The sequence below is a fragment of the Pezoporus wallicus genome, unplaced genomic scaffold, assembly GCF_028554395.1.
Source record: "Pezoporus wallicus isolate ANWC-B61680 ecotype Strahan unplaced genomic scaffold, APGP_CSIRO_Pwel_v1 scaffold_2584, whole genome shotgun sequence".
Taxonomy (NCBI): domain Eukaryota; kingdom Metazoa; phylum Chordata; class Aves; order Psittaciformes; family Psittacidae; genus Pezoporus; species Pezoporus wallicus.
The window spans coordinates 4,255,169-4,283,051 of record NW_026642851.1 but is presented as its reverse complement, the minus strand read 5'-3'; the positions used below and the strand labels follow the sequence as shown (position 1 = coordinate 4,283,051).

The 27,883-nt window shown below is 37.6% G+C and overlaps 1 long non-coding RNA gene across 1 annotated transcript in view; it reads left to right on the top strand.

Moving 5' to 3' along the window:
* Positions 1-23,674, top strand: part of LOC130611737 (uncharacterized) — a 31,132-nt gene extending 7,458 nt beyond the window's left edge. The window contains exons 2-3 of the long non-coding RNA XR_008975295.1: positions 21,024-21,125; positions 23,566-23,674. This is a non-coding gene — a long non-coding RNA (uncharacterized LOC130611737). The remainder of the gene's footprint in view (positions 1-21,023; positions 21,126-23,565) is intronic.
* Positions 23,675-27,883: the final 4,209 nt, after the last annotated feature.

Below are 27,883 nucleotides of genomic sequence, written 5' to 3'. Positions count from 1 at the left end.
AAAAAAATAAGGAGGTAAAACCTGTATAGGAAAAGACCAGGAAGATTTTGTGTATCAGGAAAACTGGACTCTGAGTAGGGATGAGAAACTGTTCAGCTCTCCTGGATATATCTGTACAACATTTTGAAGAGATATACCAGAAAAGGCACCTAAGACTATTGTCCCTGTTCAGAAAAAAAATGCAAATACTGAATGTTAATATCAAAATTATCAGATTACCAGTAAAAAATTCAGAAAAATCAATACACCTTATCCCATGACAACTGTGAAAGACAAGCAAACAGCAAAGCTTATCTTAAGTCTTAGCATGTGAATGTTCTCAGACAACATTTTCATCTGAAAACAATTTGAAATATTTTTTATACCAGCCTCTCAGCCTGCACAGGATGTAAGGTCTGAAAAATTATGTGGTAGTAACATATTCTTGCTAAAGCATTTCCACACAGGTTAAATGGTTTCTCAGTGCATACCTTCAGAAAATGATGGAATACCTGAAGTATAAACTAATCTTTCACTATTTTCTCTTCATTTAAAAGAGATCTTCATACTAAAAGTCCTGAAAACCAATAAGACATTTTCTGAGTAACTTGAAACAGTGCTAAAAGTACCTTCATGGCTTTACATGGTTCAAATACAAGTGACGTGAAAAAGACTTGAACTATTATATTGAATAATGTACACATTGGCAAGGCAAGCAAGAAGAGGATGGTGCAGCCAAAAGAAGAAAGAAAAAGGACATGATCTCCCAGCAGGAAAGGGAAGTTTGTTACTCCAGTTCCAGCTGCAGACATCCCTTAGAGAAAAGATCCAGGGCTTTACCAAGGACTTCAGACTGGGACCTGCACTATGAAGAGGACAGCCAGTCAGGGATTGTTGAATACAGCATTTGTGGAGAAGATGAACCTATATTCCAGCCAAGGAGATTTGCTTCACCCACCCTTCTGACTACTCGCCATGTGGGCACTGTGAATGGGAGACAACCAAATGACAGATGGATGGGGCAGACCAAAGTACTCTGTGCTTTTTCAGTCCCAGACAAACCCTGTTCCCAGACCTCTGTAAGTACCAGCATGGTTTCAGGACAGATATAGCCAGCAGAGGGAGAGCAACAGGTTAGAGTATACTTATGTAAAATGGATGTGTGAAAGCCAGAGTGCCATATGAGACATGCTAAAGAGTACTAAAATAGATGCATGATGTGACTGCAAACTGTATTTTTATTGTTCATGAAAATTCATTACAATTACAGGAAGTTAACTGAAGTTAACTGAGCATTATTCCAGTCCAATATTTTTCCCCTAAAAACAATATAGGTATTTGCTGAAAACTGATCATGCTTTCAATATAGATATTCACGTAAACTAGAAACTGCTGGCATCTTTTAAACTCTCAGTAATTCCCACATTATACTTAATCAGTGAATCAGTACTCAATAATAAAAAAAAGTTCTAACAGCTGTAAGATGTCAGAACGACTTTCCTTTCTTAATTGAAAAGTCAACATTTCTAAAATGAATACTTAGGTATGTTAGAAATATTTCTTTTAAAGTTTTTTGTCCATTTACTAGAGAGCAGATCCTGCATTGTTATTGGATTTACTTTGTTTTACTTTTGAGCTACTTTACAGAAATGTCTGTCCTGCGGATTTTCAGCTCACAGCAGCTATTTACCCTACTCACATGCAACTGAAGGAAGAGAAGGATTTTTTTGCAGTTATCTCTGCTTGCTGAATTTTGATGATTTGCAGTTTTTACTGTTAGTTTAACTCAGTCTCAGTGTTCTGATTTTTACAAAAAAATGGTGCCAAAATGTGAATCCTAAAGATACTCACATATCTTCTTTTTTTTTTCTGCATGAATAGACCTCTTGTAACACCATTTATTACTTACACAAGTTTCAACATTCATATCCAGATTCAACTCCAGACTTTCTCTACTTCCAGAGTGAGCTGGATCTTTTCCTTTTGTGCTTGTCACATCTATTTGTACGTATAGGTACTGGCAGACTGTCTAGAAAAGGTTTTTTCAACCCATTAAACAGTTCAAGAGTTTTCCATCACTGAACATCAAAGCAAATACAAACACCCTGCAACATGTATCATGACAGATAAGCAATGTTTACCAAAATGGGAGGTCTATCTTAGGATCTGTCTAATTTATACCAAGAGTTTTCAGCTAAATTTATCGTACACAGCAAGCTTAGTTTGATGAGTGTCTGGACCAGCACACTTAAAAAAAGCACATGCGACCTTGACATTTTCACCCTGCCCGATATTAACTAGAATGTATGTGGAAAGATTGACATTTTCTGTAGAAATACCTGTTTTCCTATTGCTCAAACAAATAATATCAGAACTAGATTTACATGAATTTAAAAGAATTTAGAATTTCTACCCTTCCCATTCTAGTATCTAAACCATTTTAACATCTCTAGAAATGCAAGAAAGTTTGCAAAATAACTCCTAAGACAGACATCTTTCTAGATTGAACATGAAAATCCATAGTGATGCTCCACTGTTACTTTGCAGCATTTACAAGAACTGAACACAGATTATATTAACTTTAGTGTATCTAATAAACACAAACTAGCCCCCAAATTTACCCTTTTTTACGAAATTAAAACCTGATCTCTTTGAGAGCTTCTGCAAACCAGTCAGTCTCACCTCTGTGCTTGGCAAAACCTTGGAGCAGATTCTCCTGCAAGGCATGCTAAGGCACATGAAAATCAACAAGGTGCTTGGTGACAGCCAGCATGCCTTCACTGAGGGGAAATCCTGCCTGACCAATTTGGTGGCCTTCTATGATGGGGCTATGGAACTGATGGACAGGGGTAGAGCAGCTGATGTCATCTACCTGGACTTGTGTAAAGCGTTCGACACTGTCCCACACGACATCCTTGTCTCTAAATTGGAGAGACATCAATTTGATGGATGGACCACTCGGTGGATAAAGAACTGGCTGGATGGCCGCACACAAATGGCTCAATGTCCAGCTGGAAACCAGTAACGAGTGGTGTCCCTCAGGGATCGGTGTTGGGACCGGTCTTGTCCAACATCTTTGTTGCTGACATGGACAGTGGGATTGAGTGCACCCTCAGCAAGTTTGCGGATGACACCAAGCTGTGCGGTTCGGTTGATACCCTGGAGGGAAGGAATGCCATCCAGAGGGACCTTGACACGCTTGTGAGGTGGGCTGATGCCAACCTCATGAAGTTTAACCATGCCAAGTGCAAGGTCCTACACCTGGGTCAGAGCAATCCCAGGCACAGCTACAGGTTGGGCAGAGAAGAGATTCAGAGCAGCCCTGTGGAGAAGGACTTGGGGGTGTTGGTTGATGAGAAACTGAACATGAGCCGGCTTCAGTGTGTGCTTGCAGCCGAGAAAGCCAACCGTATCCTGGGCTGCATCTAAAGGAGCGCGACCAGCAGGTCGAGGGAGGTGATCCTGCCCCTCTACTCTGATATTGTGAGACCTCAATGGAGTCCTGTGTGCAGTTCTGGTGTCCCCATGTCCAACATAAAAAGGACATGGAACTGTTGGAACAAGTCCCGAGAAGGGCCACGAGGATGATCAGAGGACTGGAGCACCTCCCGTATGAAGACAGGCTGAGAAAGTTGGGGCTGTTCAGCCTGGAGAAGAGAAGGCTGCATGGAGACCTCATAGCAGCCTTCCAGTATCTGAAGGGGCCTATAGGGGTGCTGGGGATGGACTCTTCATTAAGGACTGTAGTGGTAGGACATGGGGTAACGGGTTAAAACTTAAACAGGGGATATTTAGATTGGATATAAGGAGGAAATTCTTTCCTGTTAGGGTGGTGAGGCACTGGAATGGGTTGCCCCGGGAGGTTGTGAGTGCTCTGTCCCTGGCAGTGTTCAAGACCAGGTTGGATGAGGCCGTGGGTGATATGGTTTAGTGGGAGGTGTCCCTGTCCATGGCAGGGGGTTGGAACTAGATGATCTTCAGGTCCTTTCCAACCCTAACTATTCTATGATTCTATGATTCTACATCTCAAGCTTCACTGAGGCACTTACTTACTAGAGAAAGACTTTTCTTGTCATACTTTGTTCCCTTATCACTTTTTTAGCAAGTGCTCATATCTAAAATCCATTTTCTAAAGTAGAACTTGCTACTGATTTGTTGAAAGGCATAGAGATTCTGCAGGTTTTCTTATGAATAAGCACACTCAAGTAGTGATTACATTAACTTCCTGGTTTGTAAGTGATTTGAAAAACTGCATAAACTGCATTTAAGATCACAGACATTTAATTGCCTTCAACATGCTGCTGGAGAGAAATGTTTTCTGATTTTATATGGAGTACAGTGTTGGAGACTGGAGCATGTGGTATTCCTGTACCATTGTACCATCCTTCAAGAGGCATCCACATTTCTTTACAGGCAGTCATTGCTTAAGATAGCATGGATTTTAAAATATTATTTTTAAAGCCAAACAGCTAGTGTGTCATTTTTGAGATGTTGAAGCAGACATCAAAACGACAGAAGTGTACTAAAAAAAAAAATCATTATTGTAGACACAGGCAGAAATGGTTATAAAATTACTCAGGGCATGCTATTGGTTACTTCATGTGTTGGAACAGAACTGAGAATAAAGGGACAGTCCCAGCATTATGTCCTAGCAAAGAAAAAGAGGAAAGGTAGGTGTATTTTTGTTTTCCAAGTTAGCTTTAGGAATTACAAAGGATTTCTTACAAGTAATCTACACAGCAAAACAACCAGGCTCAGTTTGACACATCCTATTTTGAGGATTTCATCTTTGCACAACCCATCTGAAATTTTCACAGAAGTCACAGATGTATTTCAGCACAGGCCAAGCGCAAGATACAGCTCTTCCACTGCTAAAACATGTCTACCATCAGAGTATGAAACAGTAGCATAGCAAGATTCATTTTACCTCATGGTTTATGTTTATGATTCAAACTTAATAATCTTTTTCACTTTGGCTTCACTCAACACTAACATCACCCACAAAAAAACTTCATGCAACCATGCTTGACCCCTAGTGCCCTTTCACAATTCAACACCACCACCCAGTAGAGGGTATAGAAATGGTGTAAGTAGACAATGGCAACTCCAATGTACTTTTTGCAAGTTCACAATGATGTACAGATCAAGGATTTCCTGAGTCAGAAGTGATACTTTGTATGAAAAAAATGTTAGCCGCATGATTTTATTTTCTTTTTAGAGTTTTGAAAGCTTCTGTAGTCTACTGTTTAGTATAGCCAACCACCTCCTGGATGCACGGTGTGAGAAGTTACCATCTTCTGTCTGTTCTGAAGCTGAGACCTGATCATTCCCTTCAATAACTTCTAATTCTTTTACGAGAAGAAAGGACCATGAATCCTCCTATCTTATTTATCTTGTCTGCTCTGTCATGTTCCATCAGTCCTACTTGAGGCAGATCTAGTCAGTCATTTTCTTACTTGAAATCTATTTCATACCATTGATCAGCTTTCTTGCCTCCTCGGTAACATTTCTGTTTCTCCTATACGCTTCTTCTGTTAGATGAACTATTATTACACACAGGATTTGCAGTTTGGAATACAGACTGGGCCACTACCATCATATTTCCTTTTTCTTTACTTCAGTTCCTTTTGTAACAATTCCTGACCCTTTGTTTACTTCACCTGATAGCAAACATTGAGCTGGAGTTTTTGCAGACACTTTAGATCTCCAAGATCTCTTTCCAAAGTGGTGACAGCTAGTTCGGAGATCATCACTGTGCCTGTAAAATGAGGGTGGTTTGTCTCATATACAACACCTTGTGTCTGTCAGCATTGACTTTCTAGTCTTATTTCATCATGCTCTCATCCAGCACTGTGAAATTTCTTCCCAGCTCCTTGCTGTCAGCTTTTTGTTTTCCATCAGCAAACCTGATTTTATCCATTTAATTAATGGATAAATGTTTAATTAATATTTTAGGGCACTTAGTTTTTACAGGCCTCCCAAAAATGCATTTATATTAATATCAACTGTAAACTGACACACTGACACATTGTCATCATCAGTAGGCATTTGCAAGTAGATTATCCAAGTCTGTACAGTGAAATTGCCATGAGCTTGTTAGCTTCTAAGCTTACTGTCAGATTAGAGGGCAAATTGTGATAGAGTTCAGAAGAGACCAAGGAGAGCAATCACAGGTCCAAATATCATGAGGAAAGATGCAATGGTTAAGGAAGTCTGAGGCAGACATACTAATCTTCCAGAATATAACAGGCAGCTGCTCAGAGCAGCAGAATACTCTTTTCTCTGTACATACTCCAGAGGAGAAGTAGCAACGGGTGTGAAACATGACAGAGAAGATTTGGATTACAAATAAGAAAATACTTTCCATAGGCAGAGATCACTGAAAGAGATCACCAGGGAAGGTTATGGTTTATCCCCTGTCCAAGGTTTCCCAGAGCAGGTGAAACAAATCCCTGTCAGGAGTGCCTCAGAGCAGGCAAATGCACAAAGCAAGCCTCTTGGTGCTCTTTCCAAGAGTACAATTATGCTGCATGTCACCTACAAAGCTGGAATGTTACTTGGCTAGAATTTGTACATGGTCATTTAAAATATGGAACTTTGCTTGTTCAAGCCATAGTCTTGAGTTACTTAGGAGTAATTCCAGCTTGAAATACAGATGGGATTCAAGAAAGAGTATAAAAATGCTGTATTCTTGAATGTGATAGCCAACACCCAAACACAAGCACTCGTGCCTGCTCACCATATTGAGCTATATGTTTTTGAACAATGGAAGGCGACTGTGTTAAAGGGTTACCTTTCATGGTACGGGTGCACCTGCTCACTCATTAAAAACAAGCAAACAAGCAAGCAAGCAAGCAAACAAACTCAAAACTGATTTGAGAACTACAGTTGCCTCACCAGAACTCACTGCCCATCTGGCGTCATTAATGAACCTGCCAGTAAAAACAAATTTCATCATTACTTGGACTCTCTTATATGTATATTTCTTAGGCACTAATAAGCTGAGATCTTCTCAATGTTTTGTGATTACTGATTTTGAACACATTCATTAATCCATTTCACATACCATTTACTCAGCTTCTTGCTTAGTAATACATTTTTAATGATGTATTTTTTCCATGTTTGATCTCTTTCCCCCTTCTGTTCTCACATTGTTTCTCTAATTGCTGCAGATTCAGTGACTTTATTTTTAGACTGGAAGGGAGAGAAAACAACTACTTTCAAGATAACTTTGTATCATTAAAAGAAATATGGCCAAATGTGCATAGCCAACCATGAATCTCTTTATAAAAAAAAGAATAAGGAAATACAAATGTATTTTTAGGCACGTTTTGAATTCTTGGACTTCCTAGAAAGTAGGTTATGCTAACATTAAATCTCTCTGCTAATCGGGGGGGACTTACAGTGCTGTCATATATCTGCTCCATGCTGAAATGTTCTTGCACTTTAGGAAAAGGATTATTATTAAAACATTTATGAGATGTTCCACCCTTTACTTTTCCACAAGTTGGTTTTAATCTTCATTTTTAATATACATCAGAATTGTGAGTAATCTGTGATACAAGGTGAGCTATGAAGCACTGTGCCCTACATTTTACTGGGTTTGCCAAATAAGATTGAGAAACTTACCTAAAAATAAAGAAATAAATAAATAAAAACCAAGTGTTTTTAACTTCAAGATAAGCAGAATATCATCTGTCTGGGAACCATCACTGTTCACTGGCATTGTGTGGGAATTAGCTTTGTTCAGACTCAACTGAATAACATTTCTTGAGAACTAAAAACAACTTATTCCTTTTGCAACAGCATCAGGCAGCAGCACACTGATCAGGAGGAATGCAGACGCAAGCTTCTGGCAAAGACAGCTCTTCCCTTAAGTGCTTTAGGCACTTGAATTATATAACTGAGACATGAATTTATAGCCTATAAAATTATACTGCACAAAATTCCATTCCGCTTCAGTTCTCTAGTTTCTGCTTTTTTTCTCTTACCAGAATCACAGAAGTTACAGGGAGACATGCCATTCACTTCAGCTGGTGTAACTGACCTGCAGCTTAGTCAAGCGTATCAACAAATAACAGGAGACTGAACTCTCTGAGCATAGTTAAAGAAAAGAATCCAGCCCATTCTGTACCTCAAAGGTCAAAAGAAGTACTGTTTTTTGTTAACTCATGAGCCAAGAACTACAGAAAACTTCAGTAAATACCAATTCAGATTTTTCATAAACAGATGTAGTAGGACCGACCGTAAAATTGGCTGCAAGTAGCTAGCCCACATAAAATTACAACACTATTCTGCTATAGTGCTAAGGAACGTACTGTATTCTCTTAAGCCAATAAAGAAATTTCCATTGACTGAAATGATAGTTTCAGGCTTTATCGTCATGCATAACTCTAATGGCAAAAAAAGCAGTATGTATACAGAAAAGAACAAACCTATTACTTTTCTTGGCAGGATATTAAATAAGTACCCACTTTTTAATAAGATATCATGCCATGCAGAGCTGTATTTGTTTTCAGTCTGTTCTATACTTTTACAGGGTTCTGCACTGCATATCTATAGCTTTCAGAGCACTGCAGTTAGCATAGAAGATGCTGTTTGTGTGAAGATTGCTGTTAAACCAAATACATGAGCAACTGACCTTCTGCTGCATGTGAAGACTGCCAACAGGTATTTTAAAAATTGTTTACATAAACAGTGAGAATGTTTCTACCCCTACTGGCTCCTAGCTATTGTTCATGCATTCTTAATGATAGCAAAGATATATGAGCTGTAAGGCTTATCTCTGCTAAATTGCCCTCTACTCTTCAGTAATACTTATTCTTGTACCTACCTTCATTCATGTTACATTTGGTTTATAATCTGCTAAAGGAAAAACGAAAACAACCAAACTATGAATCAGTGAAATAACATATTTACTTCTTTATTTATTAGTCATTAAATCTAAGCACATTATGTGAAAGAGAAATAAACATTGCCAAAACCTTATATAGGAACACCGTTAGGAAAAAGCCTGGTTTGATGTTTTGGCACTGCTATTTAGTAATTGGGGTTAACCTATGCAAAACCTGTACTCACAGCACTAGTAATAAAATCTGAAAGTATTTAGGCTGTCTGCATGCTGAGATAACTGTCTATCAAAGTGACCAGAATCGTCTCATTGCTTTCTTGTAGTCTCTGGGCTGTCTTCTATTCATCTGTTTTCTTATACCTGGGACATGTCAGAATTAAGTAAACCTAAATCTGCTTCTCTGAAAATTTAAGCTAGAAATCTTTATCATAACTGTATGGTGCTGAACCTGAGCTAATAAACTCTTCTGCACCAGGCTTCTTTATCACGCAGCAAGCTTGTTTGGAGAGAGGACATCTCTTTCGAGCTTGTACAGCAGCTAACACATCAAGGGCCCTGGGTCTAGGAGAAGAGCTCCCAGGTGCTATAAATGTGAAAAGAACAGCCAAAACAGGGAACTTCATGAAGTGCCATCACTATTTCATTTCCCAGAGGTTTAGCTAATTTGAGAAACTCCATCTCACAGTGCGCTTTGCATAATTGCCTTTCTTATGAGCTGCTTCTTCCATCACTGGTCCCAGCCCTGGCTAACTTGTTAATTAATGTTCCTTTCTGCTGACAACCAGGACAGGCTTAGTAAATTCCTTGCTGTCTATAGACAGCAATTTGAAAACTACTGATCATTACATTCCCTGCTAGTAGAAAAAAATTCTGTATGCAGCCTTTGAATTGTTAGCAAGAAGATATATTTGAAAGAAACAGGTATCAATAGTTGGCTTTGTCCAAAAAATATGTTTTACTGTATTTGTATCAAGAAGTTGATTTTTCACTGAAAATCAAAATTCTTGATAGGGAATTCAAATTCCTTAAAAAAAAAAAAAAAAAAGCAGCACCTCAGAGGAAAATCTCTATTTTTTTCATAATGTGAAGTCTTCTTTTTCCAAAATTCACATCAAATCTGTCTGAGCAACTCCACTTGCAGATAAGTAACGTATTTATCATGCTATGCTTTTCTTCAGTTGAAGTAATCTTCAGCAAATTTTGAATTCTCAGAAGATTTTAATGAAAATTAACTGCTTCTAAGGTAGACCAAACTTTATACATGTAGTACTTTAAAATGCAGAATATTACCATTCCTATGTGAGGAGGAAGAAAGCAAATAGTAAAATTTTATAAAAGCTGTGGTAAGGGATTTCTGAGTCAGTTGGATTTCATTTACAATGTGAGTGATCTTTACAATTCAAATGATTTTTTGTTAAACTTTTTAAATTTAATTTTGTTATTTCTCTGCTTTTCACGCATCACTTAATTGCTTTTTAGAGAAAAATAATCAATGTTAAAAAATGTATTGCATGACTAATAAAAATGTAATTCCATAAAAATTGATTAAAATTTTGGGAAATATTCCAACCTGAAAGTAATAGATTTGGAGGATGAGTCTTTACTTGAATGGAAAATGCCACTGCAGTCATGGTCCTATCACTACCAGAAGCCTTGAATACCCACAGCTCCAGCTAAAGTCAGTGTGATATATGACTGTTCAATACCTCCAAAACTCAGGCCCATAACCAGATCCTTCCTAATCCAGCTCTGCAGTATCACTCAGAAAAATTTTGCTACTCTTACTAAGAAACATAATCAAGGGGAAGCTAGTCACACCTTGTCCGGAGCAGATGCTGTAGATGAAATCAAATACAGAGAGGATGAGTTTACCCCCTCCTGATTTGAATAATCTATTTCACATCTATTCTTCAGAGGAATTTAACCCATTCTTTTTTCTAGTTACTGCTGTGATACTGTTAAGAATGTTTATACCACCCAAGACTTGTCATACAATTACCTTATCTGCAGATGGTGACTGGCACTACAACCAACTCCCCATAGTAAAGAAGAGATTTTCTAACTCCAGATTGTTAAAGGGTATCTCAAAACCTATCTCACGAGGTTCACTTTCTTCTAGCACTTCCTCTTACTGTTTACTCTAATAATCCTGACTATTCTTTGTACCTGTATCTAGCTGTTTAACTATTTTTTTAATCATTTATATTACTTTTTAAAGGAAAATCAGGGTACTGGAGATACAGCAGTTCTGGGAGTGAGAAGACTATCTCCAATTGCAAACAGGAATGTGGGGGTCAGAGCTACCCACAATCACTCCCAATGCTTCCTTCCTCAAGACTCCCAGCCCCTCAGGCTAGAGCTCCAGTCCACCATCTATGCATCCCTCCCAGCTACAGGAAAGACCTTTCAGTATTCCCAGTGGCCTTGATTCCTCCCCACCTGTGAGCTAAATCTCCACCTGCCCACACCCATACCTTAAGGTGCTTGCTGCTTTGGCTTCCCATTTCAGAGCTCAGGAGATGGTCAGGGCTCCATCCAGGACCATCAATGGAGCTTTGGAGCAAAATGCTCACTGTGGTACTCCCAGTTACTAAAGCCTCAGAAATCTATTTATTGACCACCATGTACATTCTGCTCCAGACCATTCACTCCCTTCATGCTCTTTTGCAAGTGTGTGCTCTTTCATATAACTAAAATCTACCTAAGGGGCACTCTGAAAGCAGAAAAATGGTATATACTTGGGAAAAGCTAGAGGTAAGGCTTCTTATTCTTGTTGAACTTACAGGAATACCTTTGCAAGTCCCATAGTCTAATTTTATCAAGTCAGAAAAAATATTACCTTTGCGAGTTTTATTTTGGCATATTTCAGAAAAATATCTCTTTGTTCCTTTTTTATGAGGTAGTGAGAGCAGAATTTCTTCATCTTTTGTCTCTAAACTGTTATTTTGTTTTCTCTCCTTGCCCCTTGCACAGGTCTTCCTAAAATAAACATGACCCATCCTTTCAGCATTGTCATTAGAGAGATTTTCAAACACCTAATCATGCTGTGACCTTTTTCTGATTGCCCTTTAATTCATCAATATCCTTCCCAAGATAGGATAACGGGCCCCTGTGCAGTAGTTCTTGTGGCAATAATAGTATATATTCATTTTTATTCTTTATTCACCCTACTGTTTGCTTCTGTCACCAAAGGCACTGTCAACAATCCTCATTAGGCTGTCCACAGAGTTATGCAAATACCTCTCCGAGTTCACAAGAACAGTGGTCAGGTACAGTGAGAAAGAGTTTAAGGTGTCTGACTATGATTTCAAAGTGCTTCTCTGCAGCTGTGCCAAAGACAGCATGGAACTGTCCACTAAAAAGAAAGGGTCAGCATGGCTGGGCTGATCAGATCCAGATGGTCTCTGGCCTCATACTGCAAGCCACTATGCTGTTGTCCTCTTTCTCTTAAGTGCATATTACTTATCATTCCTTGTCCTTGCATTATTTTCACTACATTGTTTATAACTCTTAACTATTTTAAATAACTGCAAATTTGACTAATGACCAAATCTCTTCCCCTTTTTATATATTCCTTACATACAGAACTTAAATAAAGAGAACTTTGAGGCACCCAGCTGCTAACCTTGTGTCATTATAGAAGCAGACAAAAGGCAATAGGCTAACATAAAAAGAGTGTTAAATCAGTCTGAAGTGTCTAACCATGCATGGTTTTAGTTATTCTGATGGTAACACTTTGATGACTGCTATATTCTTTCCCTCTGAAAGACTATCTTTAACAGGAGAAGGCATGAAATCAAATAAAACCAGACAGTGGCTGATCAGGATGACCTAATTTAGCTGGGGGTTTTCCACTGGGTTTTAATGGGACCTGATTAGTTTCAGTCTTAATTAGTATTTTATCTCCAGAAAGCACCCATCCAAACCCATGATATCACAAATACCCAGCCTTGACAACTGGATGTCCTTGGTTAAAAAAGACATATTCAAATGAAGGAAGAGGTTATCAGAAGGAGATTTTTTAGTATATGGTTTGTAGGATTAGCCCTGAATAACGTCCTTGACTAAGACTGATAATATTTCTTTCGGAGTGAGGAAAGAGAATGCCACACTGCCCTCACCAAAGAAAGACATGGTACTGAGACTGGTGCAAGAGGAAAGCTACACATAAATTATTCATCAGGGCCACCACTGAAAGAAAATCAAGAAAAGGGTCTATAAGAATGGGGGAAAAAACAGCCACGACCAAGGCAGTAGGAGAGTCTGCCATCTTCTTATCCAGAAAGGAAAAAAAAAAGCAGGCAAACAGATAACAGGGTTTAAATACATCAGCTGGTGCAAGAGAACACAAAACACGACCAGCTGCTTAGGTTATAGAAATTTATTGTTGCCGAGGGAAAGGTGAATGCCCTCTGCCCTGTTCTTTTTCCAAGAGAGGCATGCAAGGAAAAATTCTCTTGAAAAGGTAAGAGCCATGGTGATGTCTTTCTGCTGTTATATTTAAAGTTTATTTGAAGTACCTCAGATAATTTAGTACACTATTTAGTATAATAAAACAAGTCATGATGGACAGCAATTGAAACCCTGTTTTTCCTTGAAAAATAGCTGTTTGTGTGATATAATAGCCTATGGGTTAAAGTCCCAAGAGCAATCATGCTAGCCTAGAAGTACATGGATAACCTGTCCAATGTATAGGAGAGTATGAAGTCAGTCAATACTGACCCTATATTGACCTAGAGGAATGCATAGGGAAAAAAAATAACAGAGAAACCCCTCTTCCAGCTCCTAACTCCAAACTCAAACTCTGTGAAACGAGGTGTGAACAAGCATCTCCTCTGTTCCAAGCTTCTGACAATAGGCACAAATGACTAAAAATAGATTTTCTCTGAACCTTCCTCTCATGTTCATTACACATTCTACGGTTCAGAAACTGGTTCTTACAGATGCTTAATGTCACTATATTCTGGCTGATTCTCAGGAGTAGTTAAGACCTAGTTCTCCCTTAACTCTGGGTTTCTTGAAGGTAGAGGTGTCTTCAACCATAGATGAGTAAGAAATTGAAGATGAAAAAGTATGCCCATTAAAGAGGTATGGGACACTGATTTGTAGTCTCTTGGGCTCCAGCTCTATTAGTCCAACTTAAGTTGTGCTATTGGGGTTATTATTTAAGGATTAGCAGATAAAAAGGTGTTTGTTTGTTGTATATATTTGTTTTAATACATCTAATTCCTTCCCTTTCCAAAACCCATCCTATTTTTGAAAAGAAACAAATTTCATGAGAATAAAATGGCTCACAGAAATTAATATACAGCATTTTGTTTTGCCTTGAATGTATGAATTGCTTTCACTTACAGTTTAATTTGTTAGGAAAGGAGTCCTGATAGAGCCTTACTAGAGGAAAAACCACTCTTGCACTCACTTATTGCATTATTATATACCAATGTGAACACAAAATATCTCAAGAATGCTTTAGGGGGATACAAGCTTCATTAGAAAGATATTCCACTGAAATATGATAAAACATAAGGTAGCTATTCACTCTACCATGGCACAGATGAGGACTTTATTTTAAACCCATAGCAGATTGACTTTTTGCATGGTGTTTTCTTTAAACTGCCTTGCTTAATCTAGCAATACATTAAAATACTCATCTGCCAGCTGTGCTGATTTCAGCTGTAGCAAACTGATGATTAGTATCCTCCTGACATTATTTTCTTCACATGGAATAAAAAATGTCACAGGATTACAGAAGAAGAAAAAATATAAAGTCCATTATATCTTGTCTTTTGGTTTTTCTCTTACCCTTGAATTATTTGCATAATTAACAGGTCTGCTACAACGAAGCAGATTTGAAGCGTCTCTTGTGCAGAAATGTAAAAAGCCATGTTTGCCAAGTTGTTTTTTTTGAAAGCCACTAACATTTCAATCACACTAACGTGTAGAAATGCTCTCCACAGCCACCTAAAATGTCTGTATTCGGTGCAAAGTCTTGTGATGATCTGTGATGCATTGAAGGTCGAATCCATCCCACTGACTTCAGAAGGTGACAAGCTTTTTTGACTATGTCAGTTCTTCATTCCCAGCCTCCAAGGTCATCTCAAGAACTCCCTATACCGGCTGAAGAGCTAGGCTGGCTATACTTTATGTTTAAAGATGCATTTTAACCTGACATACTGTCGACAAGTGCAAAGTATTCAGTCGGTCCACTAGGATTCTTTCTTTTCCTCTGATATAGATGACAGAGGCATCAAAAACATTGAACTAAATGCAAGCAAAAAAAAATTTTTTTCTGTATAATTTTTAAGCATATACTGCATATAATTTTTGAGCCTAGGTACAAAATATAAATCTCATGCTTATGAGATTAGTCCAGTTAAACTACATCTTAGTTAACAAGCAGTTCAGACCAACAGGGTCTGTAAAGTGAAATGTCTGCTGAGGACCTGACATCCTCCCTGCTCATATTGCATATTTTTTTTTTACATCAGACTAGTTGTGCTCTGTTCGCACAGACTGACTGCCAGCTTGGCTAGAGTGTACCTTCCAGTTAAGTTCCACACAAACGGAATCCGTTTCATGTGCTCTGAGACTGCTTCACAGTTCAAACCAAAGCACAGTATGGGAGTACAGTTGAGACGTTCACTGAATTCAGTGGATGATCTACAGGTACCCTGTAAGTCTTGATCCCTCTCTCAAAGCTAGAACCTCCTGAAGTGCTGCTCTATGCATATTTCTGAAGCCTGGTCCTCAGCCATAGTAGATGGCCCTGTACACTGGATTGCCCTTTTATTCTTATCACATCGGGTGGCACTACAAGAGAGCAAATTATTGTGGCACAGCCCATCAGGATTAGGTTTCTTCCAAATCAGATTACAGAACTGATTTTATCCTGACAGACACTTTTATCTTTCACTTCAGAATAGGTGGGTGAGCTTCATATATCTTATGATAAAAAATATTAATCCTAGGTGAGACCTAGAGGACAGATGAACTCCCAATGGCTTCCTTGACCCAGAGACGTTACAGGTTGAAGTCCTTCACTCCCTGCCACAGCTCCCTTTTACACAGATTTTGCTCAGTACAGTGATAGGGCACATATATATTCATCATCACTGACTTTCAGCGGCTGACTGAAGGTATTTAGAGTGAGTGGAGTCTCCAGGCTTATTTTGTCCTTGGCTGTTTTGCTGAGGCATCAGTGACTCTGACAGTAGTTTTGCAATCTGGGCATTTCTATGTTTGATTGTTGTCCATTAGATCTCTTCACATTTAATCAAAAAGCCATCAGGCAAGGGTGCTTTATTTACTTTGCTCTTTCACCTAGGGGCAGATCCAAGTCAGTGACCTTGGAATGAAGGTCCCTTTATTTCAGCATCATGCTTCCCAAGAGATGCTACAACTTAGGCCGCTGAAATACCTAATGATACAATGTATCTAGGCAATCACAAATGAACTTTGTTTTAACAGCAAAGTGAGCTAGTCCGGCTTACCCACACAGACTTACTCTACTTTTAAAGACAGAAGTGTGATCTTCACAGATCGCTGGAAATACTTCTCTTGGTGTTATCTTTTTCCTTTATCAAGTCCACCCCAAAGCTTTTCCAAATCCAGGCATGTGGAAAAAACTAATTTTTCATCTGTGATTTTAAATAAGAAATAAAACCCCCATGGCTTAGAATAGGCTGTCATTTATTTCTTTTAGATGTGATCACTCCAGCTCTGGGACTCTCCTCACTTTACTCCAAAGGAGGAATATCAAACATAACAGATGGATTCTTTTGTGTTTCATCAGACTGCAAGCTGGCAAACAGATTCAAATCTATTGGCACAGTCCCTACTTTTCCACCACTAATCTGGGGAAAATGTCACTATCTTCTAGAGTAATCACAAAATTGCAAAAGAGAGTCTGCTTGTGACACTAAGGACAGGAGTGAGAATGGAGAAGCAGTCTACAAGTGCAAAAAAAGTCAGGTCTCAGTGAACATACATATTTAGCTTCCAAAAACCTAAAAGTGAAAGAGAAGAGCTGTCTTTAGTCATTTGTACCTCTTAGAGGAGCAATAGGAAACCAGCCTCTCTCTGAAAAGTGAGATGAAAAAGTGAGAAACTATAAGGCAAGTGAAAGAATAATGTCACAAGCAACTGAGTATATGAAATATATTCTAGGCACATGACAAGGATATGAGTAATAAAAAGGGATAACTTAAAGGCTTAACTAATTGGTGTGACTCCTAGTGGAATATAGTAAGTATACAAGGAAACACCTTAGGAGGGATGAAAAGTACCTGAGATGCAGTGGTAGAGGGTTTATTTATAAAGAGGGCTTTCTGAACTTCAGAAAAAAAAATTCAGTGGAAGAGTTTTAATGACTTTGGTTGAGATAGAAAGAAGATAGTCTCTTCAGAGAAGAAGCAACTTCTCCACCTCTAAATCAATGACAGGCTGTTGGATATGGTTGTTTAGAGACAAATTCAAGGACAACCCAAGAGAAGTAGCCTGTTGGTGACTGGTGTCTGACTTTCCTTCCTGTATTTTGGAAAAAATTAGACTGTGGGGCCCAAAATGTTTTCTGCATGCGCAAGAGACAATCTTTTCTTTGGGAGGGGGATTATTAGAACAGCTACTGATTCTGACTGTAGTGGAAAACAATATGAGTTAAAGAGATGTTGGGGAAAAAAAAAAAAGAAGTAACAAAAAGATGGCACTTTGAGAAAGCAAACATCAATGGAAACAATTTACTGATAAGGTCTTTTGAATGGATAATTTCAGGTTTTTTAAAGGTGTGAGTACTGGTGGGTACTGGAAACATTATGCCAAGTACACAACTGAAAGTCTCTCAAGGACAAGAAGTCTAGTAGAAGTCATTTTGACTGTATTAGCAGCAATTTAATGATCTGAAGATGGAAAAACAAACTGCACATGAAAGGAAACAAAGGCACATACTTAAGCCTGTAAAAGAACTGCTCAGATATGTAGCTTAAACTTAGCCAGGCTAAGGCTAAAATGAATTATAATTAACAAGGGCCATAACAAGCAACAAGAGAAGGTTCTACAAATACACTACACATTAAAGAAGTAAAGGATGTATTAAGAAGGAGATGAAATAATGAATGACTCAAGGAAGGCTGAGGTATCTAATGCTTTATTTCAATCTTCAAATAAATGTTAACTATGATCCAATATTTAATTAAATTAATTTTTTTAAGGAAATGGGCATATCTTCCTAAACATGGAAAAGGAAAGCGAAAAAGACAGAGATTTGCTATTTAGCTTAGACCAGTGAATTTCTATTAAGTATACTTAAGTGACTGCAGTCTCTGAATCACAGCACTTACCTTGTAAAATTGATGAAGAATTCCCTGAAGATAAAATGAGGGAATCACAATGTCATACTTCAAAAAGGAGAAAATATCTCTCTTGGGAAAGTACAAACCAGTCACCGCACTGTTCTTCCTCAAAAAATTCTGGGACAATTTACTAAAAATCCTTTATAAGGCACAAGAGAATAAGATGGTGATAAAAACCTGAAAATATGTATTTACCAGGAGCAAAACATGTCAAGTCAATCTAATTTCTTTCTTTGATTACTGGCCTAGCTGGCTAAGGGAAAAGTCACAGCTAAGGTATATTTGGACTTTGGTAAGGCTTTTTTAATTTCTATAGTAAATTCTAATGTTCTAGTATGCAAACCAGAGAATTAACATCTAGATGAAATCACATTCAGGTGGGCTGAGAAAACTGTAAAGAACATGACCTATGGGGGAAGATTTAGGAAAATCAGATCAGTTTTGTCTAAGCAAGAATGTAAAAAAAAATTATTTTTTTTATATGGGCATATATATTAATGTATATATAAAAGCATGTATATGAAAGGTGAGACAAAAAAGCTTGACTATAAGAGATTGGAGCTTAATGTTAGAACAAATATTTTTCATTTTGAGAAAAAATGAAACACCATAAGGGACTGCCTGATTCCTTTGGGCATGTAATACTTCTGTTCAGAGAAAAAGTTTTCCTTCATTTATTTTGAATAAGTGATGACAGAAACATTTCAAAGATGTCCTGCTGCCTTCAAGCAATGTTTGCTTCATAGGCCAACCAAAAGCTAAAACTTGCTAAGACTTGAGAGTTATACACCTGACACAGGACTTACACAGACAACTAATCTTTAAGCCCAAAATTTATGAGAAAAAGTTCCTTGTTCAACAGCTACCTACCCTTGAGCTCATATGGAGCTCCGTGTTTTGTCTGAAAACTACATATATATAGTTTTACTTTATGATTGCTCAGAACTTCCCAGCCAGAGCTGCAAGGCATATAAGACCCTTTTAAGTCCCTGTGGGATACAGAATGCCTGAATATCCAGAAGGTACAGATTTCACCACACACCAAATGCACAATGAAGAAATTTCATTTTTTAAAAAAAAAGCAACCAGACATCCTATACTTTGTACCATAGTCTGATGCTTTTGATACTTAACAAGTTATGTCCTTGAGGGAGCTCCTATTACCCTCCTCCAGAAGCTGCACTAACCATCACGTTTGAGACTGACCTTAAGCCAGGTTTGGTGCTCATGGAAAGTGAATAACCACTCATCTATATACATGTTGCTTCCAGAATAAACCTGGGGTCTGACTTATTTTGTAGAAAGTCTGTACTGTCCCATATCTTTTCTAGGAGGCACAGCTTTACAGTAAGCCTGTAGTACCTTTCACTGTGATCTTTTTGTTTAGGTGACAGAGTAAAGGTTGGCTTGGAGAGCCACTCCTGAGTTTCCGTCAGACTAAGTTTTCCCTTTACTTCATCACACAGCACAACCAAACCACAGAACGTAGGGTGTCCTAAGTTTTGTTAAGCCTTACAAGCATTTCTCAAGCTGATGGCATTCTTAATGACCGAATGCAGGATCTAGTGAGTGGAACTAACAGCATGTCAATACAGCGGTTTAGCATATGCATTGAGCTACTCTGCATGCACAATGTCTCTGCTTTTCTGTTGAGGAGGAAGAAATATTGAACAGGAGAACCCAGAAAGTAGTCAGTCAAAGAAAAGAGCACATTAGCTATATGCCTTCTTATTAATTTATCTATATGCCTACTTGATATTACTCGTTTCAGCATCAGCAGCTGTTTGAAGTATATAATACAGTCAAAGGTAAATATTCTCAGTTATTTAATATTTCTGAGACTTATTTTAAAATATTAGGAATTAAATCATTAGAAAACTAAAATTGAATGCATTGAATGTCTAACTTCTGAAATAATAGTGCTAATCTCCCATTCAAGCAGTCTGTTCCCTTTATAAACCTCTGCATTCATGTAGGCCAATCTCCACTGCTCATTCATTTCAAATAGCAGCCACTTGAACTTTTCTTTCCAGTTTGGGGGTTTTGGTGTGGGGTGGGTTTTTTTGGTATTTGTGTTATGTTTTCTGGTTTTTGCTGGGAAACAGAATTCGCAATAAATATTTTGACATCTTTGTTTCTTCTATTTATAGACACTCACCACATTTTCCTATATGCTTTCATTATTCAGAATTTTTTGTTGAATTATTTCGTCAGATAACTCTTCCTTATAGTTTTCCACTAGGATCCTGAAGTTACTGTAGAAAAAACAGAGTTGCTGCCGCTGGAGATATTGAACAGATATCTTTTTGCGTATCATCCATGCTGTTATATAAGGTTTTGTTTTGTAGAAACCTTGCAAAAATAACAGATAAACAATAGAAAAATTACATCTGATCACAATATGCCGGATACTTTTTTTTCTGATGACAGGTATTTGCCACTCACTTGAATGGTTTACAACAGATTTCTGATTTTGATATCATTTTCTAAAAGACAACTGAGGTTTTGACTACACTGTCTGGTCATTCAAAAAGAGGGCAGAAATAAAGGAATGAAAATGAGGATAGAAAATACATCTTTTTAACCAGAGTTTTAGTGCCTTTTCAAAATATCATTATCCAAAAAATGTCTGAAGGGACAAATACATATGTGAAAGCCTGAAACTACCACAAACAGGAACTATATTCCTGCAATCAGCTGTATTAAAGACTTGGTGATGTTCTTCGCTCCTATGTTCAATTCCTGGTAAGGGACTAAGACTTCCTCTCCTTCTGTCTGTTTTTCTTATTGCTTCTCCCTCTTTTCAACTTACCATCCCCTTGCTTCAAAAGTTTTCTCTGGCGCAGGGCTCCACTGTCTGCAGCAACAGTTGAAGATAGCAGTGCTAGCCATCATGGCTCACCTATGGACTGGTCTACATTAGCAAGAGCTTGAGCTCCGGCTTTGAGGTAATCATGTGCATCATTCTTTCAAAGGCTAAATAAACTGAAGGCACCAGTGATACAATGAAATGACTCTTCTCCTAGTGTTGGTTCATTTTCCTTTATATCATCCTTGGAAACACAAAGGAAAAGATAAGCCTAGTAGCTTCAATTCAATAGAGTTAAAAGACTCTGAAGGACTTTCTTTTGCCACACAATTCTCTTTCTTAAGAATTAACCCTGCTTACTTTAGGGAATACATACACTACATCAACAATCCAACTTATGACTTTTGAAATACGCAGATATGTCCTTCTAACTATATTTCTCAGTTTATCCACTCATTACCATGCCAGGGCAGCATATATTACATTTATAGATGCAAAAGTTCCACTAATGTTTTCTCCACTCCAGGAAGCTTCCATTGTATGCATCTCACGTTGTCTCTAGATAATAATATTATTGTTAGCACTAGGGACTTTACTAGCTTGTGACAGGTTATTCCTTTGAAGAGGTTCTATTCAGACTAGCACATCTTTACCATTACTCAGTGACATACAACACATGGAACAGCAGATGCCATAGCCTGGATGCCAGAGTAGTGCTTGTCTTTCTATTTTTCTGTATTTGTAGTGAGACATTGAAAACATAATGAAGAAAAATGAAATGCACTTTTTCACTTACTTAAAAGATAATTGAGGTAATTCCATGAAAGACAAAGAAAATAACTTATTTAACAAAATATATCTCATTGTAAAAAAAATAATATAAAAGCAATATTTTCAGTGATACAAGTAATAAAAGCTTAAAAAATAACGGAGCTTGAATATGTGTTTTATGCATTTATACATTTTCATTGCTGACATTCTTTCTCTTTATTACTGTCTTATTGAAAAGTCCAGCTGTACTCTTATATTAAAGAAAATGTGGTTTTACCCAGTCAGGCTCAGACTTGAGCCTAAGAGGTCTTTACTGAAGTTTATTTTATATTCTTTATAACCTGCCTTCTTTCTTTTTGCTCTAAAACTTGCACTGAAAGACTTATTCAGTCAATCAACAAGCAAGTACTCAGAACACATTTACATGCAGTGATACAGTGAATGGTCACGGACCATGAACATTCACTCTCAGGTTAGTGATTTCAGCTTAACATGGGAACTTGTCTGTGAAATAACTTAATAATGACCAATATTTTTCAGGTAGAAAGCTGCTCTGTATTGAACACTGCAGTGTAACCATCCCCCACCTATCCACTTGAAGCATAAAAAGTCTGGAAAAAGAAAACAAGCACAAGTTTTGAGGAATCTCAAGTTGTTAAAAACCTTCACTTTATTGTACATCACATAGTGTTTCTCTTATTTGTACACGGACTCCTTCTAGATTTTTAACGTTTTAGGGTGTCTTCCTCTGTACCACTAGATACTCTTTCAGAAAAAAAAAAAAAGAAAGACATTTTTTGGCTTAATCATTTTTGCCTTCAACTGGTTGGAGTGTAATTCTTATGGCCCATAGTATCTTCACCCTTTTATCTGTTTCATGATGCCTGACACTGCTGATGTCCAACATTATAAAATGTGCTGATGTTATCTAAATCTACAGTCCTTTGATAGAGGCCTCCAACCATAATATTGGCAAATCCCATATTTAACCATATATATCTACGGTTACTACCTTACTGAATTAGGCTCTTAAAAATTTAACTTAGGGTGCAGTTTGCATTTGAGCTGCCGACTGTGGATGCCACACCAAAATCAGGAATGCAAGTCCAGGTTCAGCACACAATCAAAACTTCCAGTGGGGCAAATTTTGACAGCTTTAATCATGTTGATTAGAGTATTAGTCTTCAGATAGTACCAGGAATAACAAAACAGTGAGCACGGGCATGCATAACATAATATGGATATGAGAATTTAGAAGTAACTGTAGCTATACATGGCTGCTGGTGTAATTCCAGTAACCTGTATATTTGAAAAATCCTGAATTATGGGATTCTTTATCAGTTTGGAACGTATATTGCATTTGGCAGGTATTAAATATACTCTGTGTTTTGCTAAGCATATGAACATTAACATTCTGGAATTTTCATAGCATATAAATATGTTTATAAGTTTTATTTATTAACACAATTCTCGAGAATGAGTTTAACCTAAAATGTGTCTAATAAGATTGAAATTATATTTGAGGAGATTGTTCCCCGACTGTGGCCACTTCAGTGGTACAAAAGGCATTTGCTTCTTTTAGAGTGATTTCCAATATCTTGCAAAATAGAGCTTCTAAGTACAAATATGAATAAAGGTAGCAGCTGTTCAACATCTTGAAAGCAAGTTTTATTAGGCAAAACATTAGAAATAATTTCTAACACAGTGAAAATTAAGGAGTCAATAAAAGTTTCATTTTGTAGACAATCAATATTTTTGGTCTAGAGAACTACTTTAAGTATCTGAAATCTAATTCTGCATCTTTCAAGGACTGACAATGTAATAACTCTCCAACAGCACCCCTATTCAAGCACCACAAGTCTGAAGTGGGATACCAGGACCTACTAAAATGAAGGTGCAATTTGGAGAGGTGGAACAGCTTGATGGTAAAAAACCCAGATAATTTCCTTGTGGTTTTCTACACATATGAGTGATGTAGTTTGGTCTCCACACCGTACCCGAGGGCCAGTGGCCAGGCTATAATGAACATGGCTACACTGTGAAACAGAACAAGTAGAAAGATGTTGATGCAAATTTCCCAAACCTAAAGACAGGGAATTGTGTGGGAATATCTCTATTAATTTCAAATGAACTTGGTTCTGTCCAAAATTCAGTCCAATGCTGGGGAAAAAAAAAAAAAAAAAATCAGATGTGACTGTTCATATAGTTTAACAGGAGACAAACATGCTTTACAGGTAGTATGTAATGACAGACAGAATACATGGCCACCACTGCCTGTACAGAATGCAAATATATCTTATCAAAACCATGGCATATGTTCTTCTGCTTTGCTGAGTACCTAAATGTCATTATCTCATCACGCTTTGAAGTGCTGTTGATATGACCAAGTTATAAATGGTTGTGTTATGAAACAGTGACAGCCACTAAATCAGTGTATATGTTCAGTTATTTATTTTTATATTTGTATCTTGCTTCCCTTTTTTGCAAGCATTCTAGAACCATGCTGTGTTTTGGTTTGTTTTTTTAAAAAAACTTTCTGGTCTTGCAAAACCTTTTAGAAGCTGATTGAATTCTAGTTTGAAATTCTTTTTAGGGGCTGTTGGAACAAGGCACATTGATATTTACATTTAGACCAGTTATTTTAGCATACATTCCCTTTTAAGCACACAGACTCACCAAAAGAACCTTTCAAACTGAGTATTTTGCAAATGACTCCGCTAAGATTAATAATCACCCATGTAGTCATATTTTCAATCATGATACTCACACGCTAACTTTACATGGATCTACGCTCTATTTAAGTCCTGAAGTTACCTAGCAGTCAATGACTTTCAGCATTTCTTTCAAGCATACACATACACATATATGCATGTATGTGGTCTTAAAGAAATATAAGACCCTATGTCTTACACTGTACCTCAGATATGTTGAACAGCCAGGAGAGAAAACCTATGGATCTGTTGGGAAAGGCTTTTGTATTAACATTTTCACAGAACAGAGGAAGGTCTTTGTACATTAAGCACGTCAAAAGTAAAATAAGAAGACTGCACTGTAACAAAACCATACAGCAATTCTGGCTGTATTCATGAGCCAGCACTAGGTCGTGTGCTAACCAATGCACAAAATGAAAAATGTCATTGCTCCAAAAAGCTAACAAAAAAAAAATCAGAAAATATACTTTTAGTAGACTCTAAGATGGAGAAAATGTGATACAGTATGATCATACGCTATAAAAGTAGGATATTATGTGTATGTATGCTTAATACATAAAAAACCAGTCTTTGAATTGCTACAAAAAAGATTAAAACAAAGCTCTCTGCACTAAAATAGAAAGAGAGTAATTTTTTATATTAATTTCTCAGTGCAACAACACACTTGCAGACTCTTCTTCAAGCTGAATATGTTTTAATGATGGTAATATTTACCCATCAAATCCTACAGGCACATTGACAAAAAACTCGACTGATTATAGTGCGGAGCCTTCCAAGAATGGCCTGGAATTATTCCAGCTGTCTCCCATTATTTTGCTAGCACTTTTCAAATTTCATGTAATAAACTAAATTTTGAAACAATATAACTCCAGTTTATTTGATTTTCTGCACTTGTCTCTTGGCAAAGAAAAATTAAAATGAACCAGTATTGATAAAGATGGCATGTATAGATAGGTGATTACAAAGCAGCACATCAATCTCATTCCATCACGACAAAGTAATATACATGGTGGGCACAACTGCAACCAATGAATAAAATATTTAATTTGGACACCATGAAAAATGAGATGAAAGTGAAGATGGCAGCAATTTTGCACAAATAAATGACTGCACTTCAATAAATGTTCTTAAGGAATTTTATTTTGTAGTGGGAAAAAAAATGCTGTAGAATTTATTATTGAAAGAATCAAATTTTTTTATATGCAGAAGGAGAAGAGAAAGCAGAAGCTAAACAGGCCCTATTCCCACTAGAAAACAAGAAATCGAATCAATATCTAGGGCAAGATATTCAGTAGCTGTAAATCAACACAGTTTCCATTGGCTTAATAGAAAGACATTGATTTACTGTACCTGAGGATTTGATCCCTAGTATTTTGCTGTTAGTAGGAAGTTCTTCAAAGTTAAGAAATATTTAAGAGAAAGGTTCATCTTGTAACATAGCATGCATCTACAAACCAGGGATGTCAAGTAGATACTAAGTAATTATCCACTCGTGAGAAAATTCCTCACAGTGATAGCAATTTACTCTAGGCAATGTAGTCTATAAACAAAAGATAAGGATTATCTGGAGAGCTCAAGCAGTCACATAAAAGCATCTTCCCAAAATTAGACAAAAGATCTTTAATGCAAACAGCACAAAGGTGCAAACCTACGTTTCTTTTCTCCAAGGTGATCAGTGCCCTCCCTTAATAGAAGCCAAGAAAACTCAGACACTAGTAGAAGAAAAGTAATTTTACGTTTGAATCTCCACTGAACTTTAAATGTAAACTCTGTGCCCTTCCCATTTGCCCAATATTTTGACTCTAGTGTTTCTTCTCACAGCATTCAACATACATAAGATCAACTACGCAAGTCAGACAAAAGATGTATCTGGCACACGTCTTCCACTGAAAAAGCATAAGGACTTGTGTTGTGTTGGAAGACACAAAAAGAAACCTCTCAAAAGGAGGCACAGGATCTGCCCATGCTGATATTTAGGGTCAAGCTGAAGGGAAGTCTTGACAGTTCTAAGCCGCATAAGCCAACCTGCTAAAACATAGTTCACTTAAAGCTATCAACATTGGCATCTTTGATACCCAAAGTTGAGCTCCTGTGCAACCAAATGTGTGGACTACCTTTTAGGCTAGTCCCTGACAAAGAGGTAAAGAGAGGTAAAGAATAAATGTGAAGCCGAAGAGGAGCACTTAGGGATCACTGCTGACAGAACTGTTGTGCTTAAGACCATCAAAACAAAGTGAATTTGAAACACTGCAGAAAGTGTGGAGCTCAAAGAAAAGTAGCAGTAAAATCAGACTAATCAAGGTGGACAGGTAATGAGAGCTTAACTGAGATGGACCATAGCTGGAGTTGGGCTTCAGAATAATCTTCAAGTCTACCTTGACTGTCAGAGTTGAGTATCACACAAGCAACTAGAATTGTATGTTCTAATCTATGTAATCTTGTCACATTTCTATAACCCATCCTGTTCAAAGTTTACCAGTAGAAAGTGTTTAGAAAATACAATAGTTCTGTATGTTTTCTCATTGACTCAAGGTCATTGAGCAGCTGGTGGCTAATCTCATAGGACCTGGAGGCGAATGCCTCATTTGTATCGCTGCCTTCTCCCTGAAAGCATCAGAGGTAGAGGAGGAATAGGAGCTTCAGTGGTAAACAGGCAAAAGTTAATCTTGATGACAGAGTAAAGAATGAGAAACTGAGATCCTCTTATTTCCCCCTTCATTTCACTTCCAAAGATAAATTTTATCTTCAATTTTCTTGCAAGAGCATCCTCAATGTAAGATGAGCTATAAAAATGCAGTAATTTCTTGATCTCTTCTATGTGAACTCAGGAATATGTTTCTTCCTTTGTTTTAAAGCATGTGTTTGTGATGTTGCATTGTCAAAATGAGGTCTTACAGCAGTCAAGATATAAATATAAAAAAAGATAGTTTTTCCTCTGACTTCCATATAAACCATTAATTATACCATATAGCTGTCCTGGGTTCAGCAGTAGCAGTCATTTTTTCTCTTTCTTAGCTGGTGCAGTGCTGTGTTTTTGTCTTTTGGCCTGGGAACAGCACTGATAACATCAATGTTTTTAGTTGTTGCTAAGTCATGTTTACTCTGACCAAGGACTTTGTGAGCCTCATGCTCTGCCAGGGAGGAGGGGAAGCCGGGAGGAAGCAGAGACAGTACACCTGACTCAAACTGACCAAAGAGGTATTCCATACCACAGCATGTCATGCCCAGGGTCCCAGGGTGTAAAACTGGAGGCAGTTACCCGGAAGGGCTAGATCACTGCTCGGTTGGGCTGGGTATTTGTCGGTGGGTGGTGAGTGGTTGTATTCTTTCCCGTTATTTCCCTTATCATTTTTATTATTGGTGGTACCAGTAGTGGTTTTGTATTATACCTTAGTTACTGGACTGTTCTTATCTC